This window comes from Bubalus bubalis, chromosome 15, assembly GCF_019923935.1.
Source record: "Bubalus bubalis isolate 160015118507 breed Murrah chromosome 15, NDDB_SH_1, whole genome shotgun sequence".
Classification (NCBI taxonomy): domain Eukaryota; kingdom Metazoa; phylum Chordata; class Mammalia; order Artiodactyla; family Bovidae; genus Bubalus; species Bubalus bubalis.
This window is the reverse complement of record NC_059171.1, coordinates 57,776,569-57,794,942: the sequence shown is the minus strand read 5'-3', so window position 1 is coordinate 57,794,942 and position 18,374 is coordinate 57,776,569. Positions and strand designations below refer to the sequence as shown.

Genomic DNA, 18,374 nt, shown 5'->3' with positions numbered 1-18,374 from the left:
CTTGGCTAAAACTCAGCAAGCTAAGGAAGAAGGTAGATGTCAGAGGAGACTCTCAGTGACTCTCCATCATTTCTTAAAGGTTCATGCTCACTCCTGGGCTTCCCAGGTGACAATAACGGTAAAGAATCCACCTGCCAGCTAGATGCCAGAGACTGCAAGTTCGGTCCCTGAGTCAGGAAGAGCCCCTAGAGAAGGAAATGACAACCCACTCCAGTATTCTTGCCTGGAAAATTCTATGGGCCGAGGAGCCCGGTGGGCTACAGTCCATGGGGTCACAAAGAGTCGGACACGACTGAGCACATTACACATTTACACACTCACTCCTAGCCTCTTTATTTGGATATTCTATGTTTTAAAAGTAACTGACGTCCTGCCGGCTTTTAAAGTAATCTATGAACTTAAGAAGTTTGCTTTCGCCTGCCCTCTGGGTCTTTAATAAGCCATCCCTGCCCCTTCAGAAGGGAAGGACTGACTAATAACTCCAAGGCTAATATTTGTACAGGGAGACACCATTTTCCCAGATTATTGCCGTGATGTGAGGTGGCCTCAGAAGTCCTGATAAATTCTGTCTGAGATTTGGTCACCTTTCCACGATAAGGGATATTGTCAGTCTGGGAGGATTCTCCCAGAAGTCATAGTGGCTGGGCCTAGAGTCATATAGATTTGTATTTAATAATCATTTATTATGATAAGATGAGAGTAAATTACCTATTTCCAAGAATTCTCAGGACTTTCCTTGAAAGCTGTAATTAAGCATAATAGTCAGAAGAGATACTGGCACTGTCCCCACGTGTGTCCATACCCGGCCCCAGGGTCCCCTCGTCCTCGCCAGCCTCACACTGGCCTCATGGTTTCTGTTCTTCATCATGAATCTCCAGGGACTTCCCTGATGGCCCAGTGGTTAAGACTTTGCCTTCCAACGCAGGGGTCGAGGGTTCAATCCCTGATGGGGGAACTAGCATCCCACATGTCACCAGGTGTAGCCGAAAATTTTTTTTAAAAAATAGCAATAGTAAAGATAATGAGACGCCTCTTTCATCTCTCTTGAACCCCAGGAGGGGGACGCCAGGCTTCTCTTCCTAGACTCACACGTCAAAGGCAGTTTCTTTTCTTAGTTACCTGGAGGGGTGGGGAAGGTGTTAGATGCATTGCTGGCAATGAGGTGAGATAGACCTCCAGAAAGGGTTAATTATCCAGGTGAGCCACGCTCTCTTCTAGACACTTTGTATATGTTAGTTTATTTCCCCCTGATTTCATGGCCTTAGGAGATGGGTCATATCTCTTTACTGATGAGCAGATTGAGACACAGAGAATTGAAGCACTGATCTGTTGCCAAAGGATGGTTAGCTGGTGAGGTGGAGGCCTTATCTAAACCTCGCAGGTGCCTCTCCAGACTCTGTGCTGTGCTGTCCTCAGACTTCAGGCAGCAGGAAAAATGGTCTTAAGTGGCATCAGGGGCTTTCCTGGTGGCTCAGTGGTTGAGAATCCACCTGCAAATGCAGGGGACACAGGTTCAATAGCCAGTCCGGGAAGATTCCACATGCCACAGAGCAACTAAGCCTGTGGGCCATGACTACTGAGCCTGGGCTCTAGAACAAGAGAAGCCCCCACAATGAGAGAAGCCTGAGCACCACAACTCGCCACAACTAGAGAAAATACATCACAGCTACAAAGACCCAGAACAGCCAGAAATAAATAAAAATAATTTAAAAAAAAGAAGTGACATCAGACTCCGGAGTGGCCGAGTGCTCTGGGGTCACCTGTGCCTCTCGTGGAACGCTTGCTGTTGCTGCTTTCATCTGTGAGTTGTATCACTGTAAATTCTGGGGACATCCGTCTTCCTCAGAACGTGTGAGTCACGTGGATGAACACTACTGTTGTCTGAACTATTCCGTTGCTCACTTACTTGTGTCCATTCCTGTGCCCCACCCCAGCCAGTCTCTTAAAGTGACTTTCCTGCCTCATTTTCCATTTTCTCTACAACTCCAGAAAGGAATTCCCCCGCATGTCCGCGTAGCGTTCTGCCTGCAGTGCCAGCAGAAGCAGAATAACACAGTGATTATGAGCTGGGGCTTGGGAGTGAGACAGACCTGGGCTGGGATCCTAGTGCAGACACTCAGCAGCACTTGGAACTTGGGCAGGTTCACGTTCATTCGCTGGTTCAACGGGTTTCTGTGGGCTCCTGTGTGCTAGGCACTGTTCTGGGCTCCAGAGATGCAGAGAACAAAAGGCTGCTCCGGTGAACGGCATACGAGTGTGGGAGACAGACAGTGAATAAAGGAAGCTACAGTATTCCTGTTGGCTCCATCTTTAATAAATATCCAGAAATGGACCAGTTCTCCCCGCCCCACTACTGTCTCCAAGCTCCAGAACCCTGGGATCATTGTGCCATCCTGCTTGCCCCTACTTCTGTCCTGGCCCCTGAAGCCTCTTCTCAGCAGAGCATCAGAGAGCCCCCCACCCCCTGAGTCCAGGCCCTCACTCTGGTGGCACCTGCTTTGCACAGGGAGCGTCGTGGTCCTGCCGCAGCCCCCATCGCCCGTCTTCTTCCTCCCTTCTCCCTCCCAGCCACACAGGTGCCTCCAGGCCTCTGCTCTAGTCTCCCCAGCATCTCTGTGGTCTCTCCCTCACCACCTTCAAGCTTTGCTGAGACATCCCCTTTCCAGTGAGTCTCTCTCTGTCTGGCACATAGAACCTTGCCGGGATGTCTTAAAAGGAGAAGGTGATTCAGTCACTGGACATGCAAATATGCCCGTCCTAAAATTCAGGCCATATCAGATGTGTTCTGTCCCATTTCTGGTTGTTCTGTGACCCGGCCGTAGAACACATCAGCCCATTTCAAAGGTCTGGAAAGTCCTCCTTCTCCAAGACACCAAGATTTGGATGTGCCATGACATTTAATGCAGAGATGTTGAATGAATGAACATTCAGCCTGTTAGGAAGAGATCAGGAAGGAAACAAGTAAATGATCATATTCTTGGGCAGAACTGAATTTATTGCATTTCAGGCTAGTGATTCTGGATTCCAGAGGCTGGAGGATATAATGAACTGGAATGCATCCGGAATGGTTTGTTCACCCCAGACCATGTTGAGATTCTCCTTACTGTGCTGCATGTGGCATCTGGGGGCTGCCTCTAGGATTTGAAGCCTAGCAGCTCCTCACGACCTAAAGAAAGACAACTAAGAAGGCCAGAAAGCATGCATCTGAGGACCCCAGGGGATGGCTTAACGCACAGAGCCTCTTTTATAGCAGGTTTATTTTCTAGCATTTTTGTGCAGCTCCATCCAGAATCCTTTAAGAAGAAAAATAAAATCAATTGTAGGTACACCAATTAGGGAATCAGTGCAGCCATTTCTCTGAGTCTAACAAAGCAGGAGGCAAGCCAACTCCAGGAGCAGAGTTGATAGGATGCTGTGTGGCACTTTCCTGGTGGCAACCAGGAGTCAGGAGCAAAGAGCGATTTGGTCAAGTTCACCCCCGAAGCCGGACAACCCATGGACCAACGTTCAGGAAAAGAGTGGGGGAAACTTAGAGAGGGGAAAGGCACAGAGGCCTCAGAAGCTCAGAGGGAGCTATTGCAGAGAGTAGGGGGCAGGTTTGGGGGTGTCCTTAAGCTCTCAACACCTTGGTTTCTTCATCAGGCAGATGTGATCATGGCCCCATGTGGTCCCGTTCATGTTCCAGTTCCATTTTTTCTAGTTGAAGGGAGATTGAGTATTTTCTTGGACAAATTATCGAGCATCTTGACATCTTGGGGCCTTGGTTTCTTCATTTATAAAAGGAAGGCTCATACTAGCTCCTGCCTAACAGAGATGTTGTGGGAGTTGATGTCTGAGTATCTGTGAAGCCCTTTCCTGCAGGCCTGGTGCAGTAACACCAGCCAGGGTGGTGTCTCTCATCACTGCTGCAGGTAGTATGTTACCAGTGTATATGTCTTGTTAATAAACACAGTCCTCAGCTTCGTGGTGACTCAGTGGTGATCCACCTGCCAATGCAGGAGACACGGGTTCAATCCCTGGTCCAGGAGGATTCCACAGGCCATGGAGCAACTAAGCTTGGGTGCCACAGCTATTGAGCCTGTGCTCTAGAGCACAGAAGCCACAACTACTGAAGCCCACGTGCCTAGAGCCCTTGCTCCAAAACAGGAGGAGCCACCATAGTAAGAATCTTAACAGGAGAGTAGCCCCTGCTTGGCAGAGCTAGAGAAAGCCGGCACAGCAGCAAAGACACAGCACAGGCCAAAATAAATAAATATATAAAATTTAAAAATAAACACTGTCCATCTTTATAACCAGAAGGCATTTTTTGCAGTTTCCTTATTTAATCTGCATTAAAGAGACTCGGGTTTCCTGTTTCATTTGAAAACAAAAGGAGGTTAAATTCAGGACAGCCTTTTAAAAATCAAAAAGTATTCTTTCCCATTATGGTTTATCACAGGATATTTTTTTAATTTTATTTTATTTATTAAACTTTACATAATACTTTTAAATTAATACATATATGTATAACAATCACATTGTTGTACAGCAGTAATCAACACATTGTAAATCAACTATATTTCAATAAAAATTTTTAAATAAAAAAAAGAAATAAAAATCAAAAAGTATCTGTCTTTATAAATACTTATTGCATTGTGAAATCTCTCGTCCTCCAAATACGTGAGTATCAGGAAGATTCTGGAGTGGGCTCCTTAGATGTATAAAGTATATATCCTGTGTGCACAAATGTCATTAAGTTTTCAAAATGTTTCCCAGTTATCACCAATCTCTTTACTGATAATAATGTCGTTTCCATAATCCCGAGGGACTTAGTTGGACGTACTCCTTTTCTCTTTCCTCCTCTCTGCACCGACCTCGTTCTGTGACATCATTTCCACGTCTTTGATGAATGAGCTCATTCTCTTGTGGAAATGCTGATCCCACTAGCGGGGGCCGTGTGGGTTTGATAAAACCAAAAAGCAGGTATCAGTATCTGGAGACTCGCTGACGATGAGAAGGGAAACCGGTCTCACACTCCAGGGCGTTCAGGTTTCAAACGCTCTTCCCATCCAGAAACTGGCCATCTCGTTTTTCAGGACTGAGTGGCTTATCAGGGTGCTGTATCAGAAGGTCCGCACTGGGAGGTTCAAAATAGGTGACTGGCTGGGGTGGAAAGCTTCATCACAAATGATTACTTCTGAGCAGGGGATCTTCAAGGAGGAGGTACAGCCGTGGTACAGGAGCCTAGAAGCTTCTAGAGAGGCTGCACTGAGGAGGTATTGATTCAGCATGCTCTTATTTCCAGCTGCAAACCAGCAGACTCTGCATCAGCTTCAGTTGTGAATGTCTTCCAGACACTGAGGTTAAAAACTCTGAAAGTTCACTCTTGAACCTTAAAAGTGTAGTTTGAAAAGTGCCTTTTTAAATAGCTGTACCTGCAGACATGAATTTGGCCCATCCAGGGAATACCATCTCCCTTTGCTATTCTAAAACAAGTAACAATAATAATAATAATGATACATTTTAAAAACCACCCAACTGTATTTGCGCTTCTAGCCTTACAAGCTCATCTTTCGATTCTCATTTTAACATTGCCTATAGACATTATTCTTATATATTACTTTAAACATTCAGAGATAATGTTATTCATGATTTTTCTGAACAAATGGGATAATGGTATCCTCTAGTCAACAAAAACCACAACATTTCCTTCCACATGCCTGCTGAACTCCACCCGAGATGGAGGAATAAAGATCAGACCGCATTGTTGAAGAAAGTTCTGATGTTGTTTGGTCGCTAAGTCATGTCTGACTCTTTGTGACCTTGTGGACTGTAGCCTGTCAGGCTCCTCTGTCCAAGGGATTTCCCAGGCAAGAATCATGGAGTAGGTACCCATTGTTTTCTCCAGGGGATCCTTCTGACCCAGGAATCAAACCTGCGTCTCCTACATTGCAGGTGGATTCTTTTGAGCCACCGTGGAAGCCCAAAGAAAATTAATGTTTCTATTAATTTGAGTTTGAGTGGGAAACATAGAATGTCAGTTTCTCATTGGGATAGAAGAGCTAACACACCAAATGACTTGCTTCTCATTTGGCAAGGTTTTGAAAAATTGGCTGAAATAGACTCCTTACTTTTCTTGTGGGTCCTTGTAGCCTTCTTGTGGCACTGCCCATAGAATGTGTTCAGACAACTCTGAAGGCCCTGGTCCCTCCTGATAACCTGTCCACAGACCCTTCAGGCTGCCCTTAGGTAGGCAGGTGGCCACAGCTCTGATCCCCAAGGCTCTGGTGTGGACTGTGCCCAGCATTCTGCTGAGTACTCTGTACTTGTCACCTCATTTTCAGCCCATAGGCATCTGGTAAGGCATCTTAAGTGTCCCATTCTTTCACTGTCAAGAAAGTCGAGGCTCAATGTAGGTTAATAACCTGCTTCGGGGACATGTGGCCAATAAGCAATGGAGCCCAAGGTTAAGCCAAGTTCATATGTACATTGAGTCAGCATTTGTCCTGTCACCGAACACAGGAGCAAAACATCCTGCTTCCCACACTTGCGTCCCTGACTCCAAGGGCACCTTCTGCCAGAGCACGTGGTTTCTGATAGGATGAGGATGGAGGAAAGGCGTGTGGCCTGAGAGCATTTACAGAAGATAACCAAACTCTGTGCACCTGTAAATATGTTCTCATTATGCAGGCCACCCTGAATGTAGCATGCTGCCTTCCTTCCCGGATGGCTTTGGGAAATCTTCATTAGGCGTCGCTTTTTCTGGGTGCTTCCCTTTTATTCTTTCTGATCTAGGTCTCCTGGTCTGAATTATCCTGTTAACTGTTTAATAGTGAAGAGTGATGGGAAATGTAGGAAAAAGAGAATGGCCCACTGAATTATCCTGTTAACTGTTTAATGGTGGAGAGTGATGGGGATGTAAGAAAAAGAGAATAACCCACTGATACTCATCTGGCAGCAGAAATCCCAGGCCAGATGCCTCAGGAAGGGCACTGATATTTCCACAGGTAACTTCTTTCTCTGTCATTTATTTCTGAATCAGAACATGTGCTTACAGATGGCCGGATTGCATCCGGAAGTAGCTGCCCCTTTGCTGTAGCCCAGGTTCAGTGGTGGAAAACTCAAAACAGCAGTAACAGGAATACCAGCCTATACTGTTGACATTTTGATTTATCTACCCAAGAACGGGGCTTCCCTGGTGGCACAGTGGTAAAGAATCTGTCTGCAATGCAGGAGACTCAGGTTTGATCCCTGAGTCAGGAAGATCCCCTGGAGAAGGGAATGGTAACCCACTCCAGTGTTCTTGCCTAGAGAATCCCATGGACAGGGGAGCCTGGCAGACCATGGGGTCACAAGGAGTCGGACACAACTGAGCAACTAACACACATACGCACACAAAACATAGCCACAAACTCTGCTGTGTACACAGTTTGTATACTGCAACCGTGTCTTTTGAAAAACTGTCTGATTTCATTGAGTTACTCATGGCCTCCTTTTGTCTTTAATGTCACTTTCTGATCCACCTAGAGGCAGTCTGAATCCCACATGTTCCAACATCTGAATAGTGTTTCACCAATATGCACACATCTCCTAGAGCTTTTTATCCCGGGGTCACTCCAGCCCCAGTTGCTCTGAGCTGCTCAGCAGCTGCTAGTACTTCTCATTGACAGAACCGGAGAAACACCCTTGGATACTTTTCATTTTTTTGCTGGGGTGGGGGTGTTCTGCTCTTTTCTTGGGTCTCTGTAGCTTTTCTTTCCAGGTTGATCCCCACCCCCACCATCTGACAAAGCACAGCCTCTGTGAGTGTCACTGTCTGGGAAGTCCACTTTTATATCCTTACATGTCTGAAAAGTGTCTTTATTCTTGTCCTTGTGCTTGAAGAAGGATTGTGTTGTTGTTCATTCACTCAGTCGTGTCCAACTCTTTACGACCCCCTGGACTGCAGCATGCCTGGCTTTCCTGTCCTTCACCATCTCCCAGAGTTTGCTCAGATTCAAGTCCATTGAGTCGGTGATGCTGTCTAAGCATCTCATCCTTACCTGGGCATGTAATTGTAGGTTAAGAAGCACTGTCCCTCCCTGGGAAAGACTGCGCCATTGTTTTCTGGAATCTAGTGCTGCCTTAAGAAATCCAATGCACTCAGGCACCTTAGGTGTCCTGCTTTATGAGATCTCTTTATCCTGATGATTTCCTTTCACAGTGACGTGACTCTTACTGTGGATTTTGTTTGTTTGCTTGCTTCTTTTTTCTTTGGACTGCTCTTTCTGGCTCTGAATCTCTGGACCTTTCCATCAGACTAACTTTTTTTAGTATTATTTCTTAAATGATTTCTCCCTTCCCTCATTCTTTGTTTTCTTTTCCTGGGGTTTTTAACTGTTTGGCCATTGGACCCTCTCGATGGGTCCTCTCATTTTTATCATCTTTGCCTTCCTGTTTTCTAACTTTTGTTCTTTTCCTCTACTTTCTGAGAGATTTCCTTGATTTTCCTTCCAATCCTCCTATGGAAGAAGTCTTTATTTCAATTAAATATTTCATTTCCAACTCTTGTTTTTGCCTCTTTTAAAAATTTTTTTAAGGTTCTTATTTTAGGGCTTCCATACATAGCCTCACTTATTTTTTCTAGATGATTTCCTAGACCTTTTGAAGTTTTCTTCAAATGTCCTTTGAATTTCTCATTTTCCTCCCAGTTCTTTTTTTTTCTTGTTTGATTACTTGAGTCTCTGGCTTTTATGTTAGGTGCTTGGCTGCCCATTAACACTTAAAAGGGAGCTGCTGAGCATTGGGTGGACAACTCAGTTTGTGAAGGTGAGGGTTGTTGATGGTGGGAAGCACTGGCTGGGATCACAGGCTGAGCTGGCTTTCTCCAGGTGCCCCAAGCCCTGTCCCAACACACACACACACACACTCCCCTAGGCAAGGCTGATCATTTTTTTCAGAGGGAGATAAGCTGCCTCCTGAAAAGCACCCTCTGACCCACTGCTGGCACTGGGAGGGCTCAGGGGAGGAGGTGGGCATCAGTATAAATCAGTCCTGCCTTCAGCTGGTTTCTGCCCACCTGAGGGTCCTGTGGCCCCCAGCAGAGGTGCATGGAGGGCTAGCCTCGGTGCCATGTCACAGTGGGGTCTCAGGCCAGCGAGTACTGAGCTTGGAGCTTCATAAGCTCCATGTTCTCAGCTTGGTTTCTAACCCCCAGCTCTGGGCCTGTCCTGCTCCGGGGGTCCTGGCACTTTGTAGGGGGTGGGGTGTCAGGATGCCAGGAAAATACAGTCACTTTTCCCTGGGATTTCCCACCAGACACTTAGCATTTAGGAGAAGGCAATGGCACCCCACTCCAGAACTCTTGCCTGGAAAATCCCATAGACGGAGGAGCCTGGTAGGCTGCAGTCCATGGGGTCACTAAGAGTCGGACACAACTGAGCAACTTCACTTTCACTTTTCACTTTCATACATTGGAGAAGGAAATGGCAACCCACTCCAGTGTTCTTGCCTGGAGAATCCCAGGGACAGGGGAGCCTGGTGGGCTGCTGTCTATGGGGTCGCACAGAGTCGGACATGACTGAAGTGACTTGGCACTTAGCATTTAACTTCCCAGGCCCATTAGGTTAGTTACTACTCATCTATCCGCTTTGTCTCTCATGCTCTTTCTAGCTTTTTACTATTGTCTTCTCCTTTAACAAGGTCTGGGGAACGAAAGGAGATAAACAAAAGAAGCCACAGTACTGTTTTGAACCAAAAGTAACCTTTGGGATTTTGTTCACTTACCTTATGTATATTTCACATTATTCAAATTAGAGCCAGTCAGTTTCTAAGCTAATAATAGTCCCCATAAGATGCTTCCATGTTTAGAAACCATTTTGCAGAAAAAGCTAGATTCTGTAACACATCCACATGACACAGTAAAGATTTTATACAGTTAGCAATTATAAATTATTGGATTATTAACATAAGTCCTGCTTTATCAAGATTAATTGAGAAAGAATTTGTCGGTTGTGCCAGACTTGGCTTTGTTTCTGTCCTGATTATAGATTCTGAGAAACAGTTTCCTCCTATACAGATGTCCGTTGGAAGACAGAATAAAAGCAGATTTCTGAGTTAATTAATAGTGTTTGTGACAGGGATTCAGTTTTATTCTTGTTTCCATGGGAAATGTGTTATTCTGATTCCTTACAAATGAGGAGGATTTGGTATCCATATAGGAGAACGTTTTTCAATTTTATATCCTCTTTTACATTTCTGTTAATCTACTGTATCTTAGCTCTTTTTTATCTATTTCAGTTTTTTATTTTATTTTGGGGAGGGGCAGTGGAGTGGTCCCTGGTTAATTAATAAAAGTATTAACCTGGAGAAATTGGTTAATTTGAAAAAAAAAAAAAAGACTGGGTTCCCCAGTAACGTCTTCTTGGCCACAGGTCTAATAATTGTTGTTGCTTAGTTGCTAAGTTGCGTCTGACTCTGTGACTCCAGGGACTGTAGCCCACCAGGCTTTTTGATCTATGGGATTTCCCAGGCAAGAATACTAGAGTAGGTTCCCATTTCCTTCTCCAGAAATCACAGCATAGTGGACTTGTAATGGATCCATTCTTGGATTGCTTTGTCTACCAGAAAAATTTCATCCTCCAAGCCAAACAGATCTAACAGGCTACCTTAAATAGAGACTGGAATTCCATATGACACTGCACAAGTCATTTTTCTGATTAGACCTTTTGATTAATTTTGCTGACACTCTTTGACTCTCAGAAAAGCCATTAGAGCCTATACCTTAGTAACTTGTGTCCAGAGAGGTGGAAAATGATAAGGATGCGTCCTGAACTGGCCAAAATTTAAAATACAAAACTCTTCACAATGGCTCAAAAAAATGAAATACTTAAGTGTACACCCAACAAAGTTGGGCTTCCCAGGTGGCTCAGTGGTAAAGAATCTGTTTGCCAACGCAGGAGACGGGTTCAATCCTTGGGCTGGGAAGATCCCCTAGAGAAGGAAATGGCAACATACTCCATCCAGTATTCCTGCCTGGAGAATCCCATGGACAGAGGAGCCTGGTGGGCTATAGTCTATGGGATCCCAAAGACCCAGACACGACTGAGTACACACACATGCACACCTAACAAAACCCGTATAGGAGTCATACACTGAACACTAGAACTCAGATGAAAGCAATCAGAGAAGATCCACATCACTGGAGAGACATCCCGTGTTGATCAACTGGAGACTCAGTCTAGTAAAGATGTCAGTTCCTCCCCCATTTGCAACGCCTGGCAAAATCCCAGAAAGATTTTTTGTAGATACAGGTCCTGTTTTGATGCATTTCTTTTTTTTACAAGAACATCTGGAATTTCTGTGTGACTTGAAAACGATGAATTTACCAGGGAAATGATTTTTCCAGTGACACCAGGCACTTTCAGTGCTTTCAGTCATGTTATTGTGAGAATTCATTGCCTGCCTTCTGTGGGCTGGGTCGCAGGCTGAGAGCCTTCCGTTCTGTGCCCTGTCGTCTTCACAGCCACCCTGTGAGGAAGGTGCTGTTATGATCCACACATAACAGATGGGAAAATGGAAGCACCAAGTGGGAATTGACTTGCCCGGGGCCACAGAGCTTGAGGACACAGAAGCAGGATTCAAACGCCGACCCCCCTAGAGTCCAAAACCTGATCTGTACCCTGTGTTCCTGCCCCTCTGGGGGTCTCAGGCCACGTCCCTCTGAGATAATCCTGCTCTTTGACAATCCCTATAATCCTTCCATCACTTCACGGCCTAGTTTCCCTTGAGGGTCCGTCCTGGGTGCTCCCAGTGTAACATTCTGATTCAGGTTAAAGAGGCGAAGACAAACACTGTTCCAAATTGCCCAACTTGAAGAGAAGATGTGATCCTTTTCAGAATAACTTTTTTCTTGAGATTTTTACTTAGACGAGACTTTCCCACCTGTCAGAGCAGGATGACTGTAGAAGTATCATCGCTTCCCGTGCAAGTGGGAGAAATAGATTTTGGAATGACACATCACTTTCCTCAGGTGTCAGGGGAAATAGGTCACTTTAGAGTGTTTATCATAACATTTGAAAAAAGCTGGCATTGAGAAATGAGAAGTTGAATATTGAGTGGTTCTTCCTGCAATGACTGGAAATGGGCTGCTGAGATATTTTTTGAGATAGACAATAGGTTTCTTATGTGGTTTCTTTTTTCCAGTGTCTCTCTGAGATAAATTTCATTTTAATGGTCAATTGTAAGTTGATAAAAGGAGCAATTCCGTCTTTATATTATACATATTGGCTTCATTTATTGAAATGTCTTTCTAGATACACTTGTAAACACAGGGAAGCTCTAACTCCTTGAGTTCTAGAAGCAGCAGTTGGAATGGTCTGGAGGACCTTAGTGAGTAAAGGTCCTTAGGGCTTCCCAGGTGGTGCTAGTGGTAAAGAACCCACCTGCTAATTCAGGAGATGTAAGAGATGCTGGTTCAGTCCCTGGTCAGGAAGATCCCCTGGAGCTGGAAGTGGCAACCCACTCCAGCATTGATGCCTGGAGAACCCCATGGACAGAGGAGACTGGAAGGCTATCGTCCACGGAGTCACAAAGGGTCGGACAGGACTGACACAACTTAGCACACACACACAGTGAGTAAATAGATGAACATGAACATTTAAAAGCCTCCATCTACCTTTAAGGCTATTAAACAAAAGAGAAGAATCCCATTCCCTCCCTGTAGAAATCAATAAAGAATGTCCCAGAAGAGTTGGATCCCCTCTAAGCTAATGGAAGAGGAAATTACATGAATCCAAATGTTCAACTAGAGACATTGGCATCGCATCTGAGGTAGTTTCTGGCAGCATCTCTCAGTTCAGAGCCTGTGCCTTCATTTTGCAGACATATGAGGTCCTGACTGCAGAATTTCATAACTTGGTTACTAAATTCCAGTTGCTGGCTGAATGTTTTCTGAAGAACTTGGGGTGATGTGATGGCAAACCCAGGCTGACATGTTACACGCCAGTGTAGCTGTTTACTCCAGTGAGCAGCCCACTCCTGGTAACTGTAAAAGCTGCTTCTGACCTCCAGGCACCAGCCCGCCTTCCTGGCTCCTGGTCATCACCCCACTGCCTAGTAAACAGCTCCTAATGTGGATTTCCTCCTTCAGCCTGTAGACTCACGGGCAGTTTCAGAGCCTGTGTCCTGCTTAAAGCACTCTTCACATTCTGTGTATAGAAACATGCTGTGTAAGAATTAAAAGACGCTTCCTCCTTGGAAGAAAAGCTATGACAAACCAAGACAGCATATTGAAAAGCAGAGACATCACTTTGCCAACAAAGGTCCTTCTAGTTAAAGCTTTGGTTTTCCAGTAGTCATGTATGGATGTGAGATTTGGACCATAAAGAAAGATGAGCACTGAAGAATTGATGCTTTTGAACTGTGGTGTTGGAGAAGACTCTTGAGAGTCTGTTGGACTGCAAGGAGATCCAACCAGTCCATCCTAAAGGAGATCAGTCCTGAATATTTATTGGAAAGACGGATGCTGAAGCTGAAGCTCCAATACTTTGGTCACCTGATGAGAAGAGCTGACTCATTGGAAAAGACCCTGATGCTGCGGAAGACAGAAGGCAGGAGGAGAAGAAAGTGACAGAGGATGAGATGGTTGGATGAAATCACTGACTCGATGGATGTGAGTTTGAGCAAAGTCCGGGAGTTGATGCTGGACAGGGAGGCCTGGTGTGCTGCGGGCCATGAGGTCAAAAAGAGTCAGACAAGACTTAGCGACTAAACCACCACCACTGTGCTCTGGAGGATTCAGGCCCAATCCTCCAGGCAAGCGCAGTGCAACTGTGCATGCGTGAATAGTTGTGTCTGACTTCGTGACCCCGTAGACTGTAGCCCACCAAGCTCCTCTGTCCATGGGAGTCTCCAGGCAAGAATACTGGAGTGGGTTGCCGTTTCCTTCTCCAGGGGATCTTCCTGACTTGAGGATCAAACCCACGTCTTTTATATCTCCTGCACTGGCAGGCAAATTCTGTATCACTGGGGCCACCAGGCAAGCACAGGGAAGTCTGGTTTTTATCTTACCAAGTGAGGACTAGAGTGTGATGGTTCTGTTGTTCAGAAGATATTCTCATTTCCTGAGCAAGCTATTAGGATAATCATTTTCTCCCATCAAGGGTGCAATGAAACTTTGAGAGCCCCATAGAGAATCTTATCAAAGAGCTTCTATTGTCACTGCCATTAACTGGGTTTGTGGTAGTGGTGGTTTAGTTGCCAAGTCCTGTCCAGCTCTTTGTGGTCCTATGGACTGTAGCCCACCAGGCTCCTCTGTCCACAGAATTTCCCAGGCAAGAATACTAAAGTTGGTAGCCATTCCCTTCTCCAGGGAATCTTTCTGACCCAGGATCGAACCTGTGTCTCCTGCATTGCAGGCGGATTCTTTACCGACTGAGCCACCAGGGAAGCCAGTCTAATCGGGTTTAGGGGGCTTATAAGAATGCTTCTCCTCGCAGAGTTTGCAGAACATCCTCCCGCCTCTTACCCACCCTCCCCCCAGCTTTAACCTCAGGCACAGCGATTCCTGTGGACTGCAGCTTCTCCCGGCAGTGGGCACACAGATCTGCCACAAGCAGGACAGGGACTTTGTTCTGGAAGCAGCCTGAGCTCTGGCATCCTCCAGGCTGGGGGTGGGGAGGGAGACTGCGAACGCTGTTTCCTCCCTTCCTGCCTTCTGGGCTCACATCCAAACCCTGCCGCTCTTCGCTCCTGGCAGCCTGGGACGTCTCCATAACTGTTGAGGGCTGTATGAGGGCACATGCTTTTAGAAATCAGATGGACCTGGGGTTGCTCCTTCAACTGATCAGCTTTAGGCAAGCCACTTAGACCTTCTGAGCCTCGGTGTCCCCACCTGCTAAGCAGATTCTAAGGTGTCCATCTATCTAGCATGAGGCGTCACAGAAGGATGGTTCCCCATGAATGACTTCCACTGCTGTTTTCCCCTTCGAGTTCAGTGGTGATGCCCGTTCAGACACCTGGAAGCTCTGAACATCAACAACCACCTTTTGCCCCAAGCAAAGTAATTCTTTTTCTTGTTAAAAAAAGAAAAATGGCATTTCTCTCTAAACATATTTAAACAATGCCAGAGACTGAAGCTTAAAAGCCAAATCCCATTTTTTCACTTTGGATGAGTCATTTTTCTTTAGTAAAGAGGAAGGAGAAACTCACAGTTAATCAATGTAGAGGCAGAGAGTTTCATTTGAAAAGAAAAGCGTTAAGGAATAGTGTTAGAAAAGCGTATTGCATTTGAATGAATATTGAAGGTAGAGTTTTCAGATCTCATGAAAGGCTTTTGTCCATCCAGCACTGTGTACAGTTTTCGAGGTATTTGTCAGATTACTTTCCATATAGATTTTAAAAAAATTGTCATCATCCTTAGACAGCCTCTTCAGTGAGCTGGCTCTGTTTTGGCAGCAGGAGTAGGGAGGTGGAGAGGTATAAGCAAAGCCTTCTTGATAGTTTTAGCTTTTTATTCTTTTTTTTTCAGCTGCACCACGCAGCACGTGGGATCTTCCTCCACCGGGGATCAGGCCCATGCTGCTGCCTTGCAAAGCAGCTTCTTAACCACTGGATGGCCAGGGAAGTCCCTTAGCTTTATCACATCCTGTGCTGGACACGAGTCAAACAAGGAGACTCTGATCTCTACTGTCCTGCATGGTCCACAGCTGCGCTGGGCGGACCAGAGCGGGCAGCCTGCCCCCAGGTTTCTGTGGCTGGGGGAGGGGCACTACCCCACTCCGCAGTAAGGACTGGAAGGGGAGCACCAGGGACGTGGGATGGGACACAGAATGAAAGGTCAGAAAAGGCTTGGCAGTGGGCTCGGGGACGCTTGCAAGGGTCTGGTAGAGGAGGGCTGGGAGAAGCAAGGGCAGGGAGCAGAAAGGGCAGGCAGGCATCAGAGAGCATGCCCAGGAGGAGGGGATCCTGGGGCAGGTGAGGATGGACAGGCAGAGCACATAGCATTGGCCACCTGCCTGCTGCTGTCATTCCAGTCATCTAGGAGCAGAGCCAGAGTGGGCCTGGGCATGGTGGAATGCCCACATCAACCGTTCCCAACCTTGTCACTGGACCCTGAGTAACATTTCAGGTGCAGACTGTGGTGAAGCCTTGCCCAGTACTGTTCTAGGCTTAAAAATGGTTTATATGAGACACGTCAAGCGCTAAAGATTAAAATACGTGCTGCAGAAATAGGTGCTAGACTCGCATGTCTTACTTTGAAAAGTATTTGTCTCACCATTCCGTCTGAATCCTTAATGAAAAAATACTGCTTGTCTTTTCTGAGTACACTTGAGACAAGGAACTAGTTATTCTAACAACTGCTGAACTTTTCCAGAACCAAAAACGATTCCAGAGATGGAAAATAATTCTAAGTGTTGTTTTGCATACAAGATCCGCCATACTCACTCATGTTCTTAAGTGAACCTACTGGTTTCACTGCAAAACTCAACCTTGTGTCGACTTCCCTTTGGACCATATTTGCTTTCTAAGCACAGTTCAGTTCAGTCCCTCAGTCATGTCCGACTCTTTGCGACCCCATGAATCGCAGCACGCCAAGCCTCCCTGTGCATCACCAACTCCTGGAGTTCACTCAGACTCATGTCCATCGAGTCGGTGATGCCATCCAGCCATCTCATCCTCTGTCGTCCCCTTTTCCTCCTGCCCCCAATCCCTACCAGCATCAGAGTCTTTTCCAACAAGTCAACTCTTTGCATGAGGTGGCCAAAGTACTGGAGTTTCAGCTTTCACATCATTCCTTCCAAAGAACACCCAGGGCTGATCTCCTTTAGGATGGACTGGTTGGATCTCCTTGCAGTCCAAGGGACTCTCAAGAGTCTTCCCCAGCACCACAGTTCAAAAGCATCAATTCTTCAGCACTCAGCTTTCTTCACAGTCCAACTCTCACATCCATACATGACCACTGGAAAAACCATAGCCTTGACTAGACGGACCTTTGTTGGCAAAGTAATGTCTCTGCTTTTCAATATGCCATCTAAGTTGGTCATAAGTTTCCTTCCAAGGAGTAAGCGTCTTTTAATTTCATGGCAGCAGTTCTTGCCTGGAGAATCCCAAGGATGGGGGAGCCTGGTGGGCTGCCGTCTATGGGGTCACACAGAGTCGGACATGACTGAAGCGACTTAGCAGTCACCATCTGCAGTGATTTTGGAGCCCCAAAAAATAAAGTCTGACACTGTTTTCACTGTTTCCCCATCCATTTCCCATGAAGTGATGGGACCAGATGCCATGGTCTTAGTTTTCTGAATGTTGAGCTTTAAGCCAACCTTTTCACTCTCCTCTTCTAAGCACAGTTCAGGGCTATTGGGCCCACTAAGTTGTGAAAAAACAGTTCCAGTGCATTTCTGGGCTGGTGCCTCTAGCTCTCCAATCGGAAGAAGGCACTTGTAATGTTTCAAATTTGTAAACAGTGCGTCCTGAGGTTCACTTCCCAGGCTTTTTATTTGAGGCTATCGTGTGTGTGTGTGTGTGTGTGTGTGTGTGTGTGTGTGCGCACTCAGTCGTGTCCCACTCTTTGCAACCCCATGGACTGTAGCCTGCTAGGTTCTCTGTCTATGGAATTTTGAGCCTTTACTATACAAAACGATGAGCTCACTAGTCTACTGAAGTGAAAGAGTTGCTCAGTCATCTCTGATCCTTAGCAACCTCATGGACTATAGTCCACCAGGCTCCTCTGTCCACGGGATTTCCCAGGCAAGATTACTGGACTGGGTAGTGGTTCCTTTCTCCAAAGGATCTTCCCAACCCAGGGCCTGAACCCAGGTCTCCTGCACTGGAGGCAGATTCTTTGCCATCTGAGCCATCAGGGAAGCTATGCATTTTAGGTTTTAGTTCAGCTGGTGCCCATTTTAGTGAGCACCTTCTGTGTGCACCGCTGGCGGCTTTGGTAGAACTGGCCGTGAAAAGCAAGTTCCCCTTGCTCTCCAAATGCTCCGTGTCATGCACAGAATGAAATGTGGTCTCTGTTCCCATTGTTCTTTTCAGTCTCATTATTTTCAAATAATGAGAGTTAGTTTGGCTAACTTTGGTGGATCTGCAGTCACTGGTGTCAAGAAAGAAATGCATGGAACTCAGTTATTAAACATTTCACCTTCTCTGCATGCACATTTACACCGTGAGCGAGTAACAGGATTATTTGATTTAACAAGTTTAAACGATTTCTTATCTTCTTCCTGCTGGGCAAAGAAGCTGGTTCTTAGCAGTGGGTGGCCAAGAGAGTAGGTCTTAGATCTTAGGAAGTAGAATATCATCAGTGTGACTTCCAAATGTAAATATACTCACAGTATTTAAGTGTAAACCATTTAGAATTATATCACATGTATTTTTTTGAGAGCTGGAGTGATGCTGTGACCTGGGAAGAT

General features: G+C 45.9%; 1 protein-coding gene across 3 annotated transcripts in view; it reads left to right on the top strand.

Annotated features, from left to right (window-relative positions):
• FAM110B (family with sequence similarity 110 member B) overlaps positions 1 to 18,374 on the top strand; it is a 142,237-nt gene that overhangs the window by 103,947 nt on the left and 19,916 nt on the right. The gene's annotated exons all lie outside the window — the stretch shown is intronic.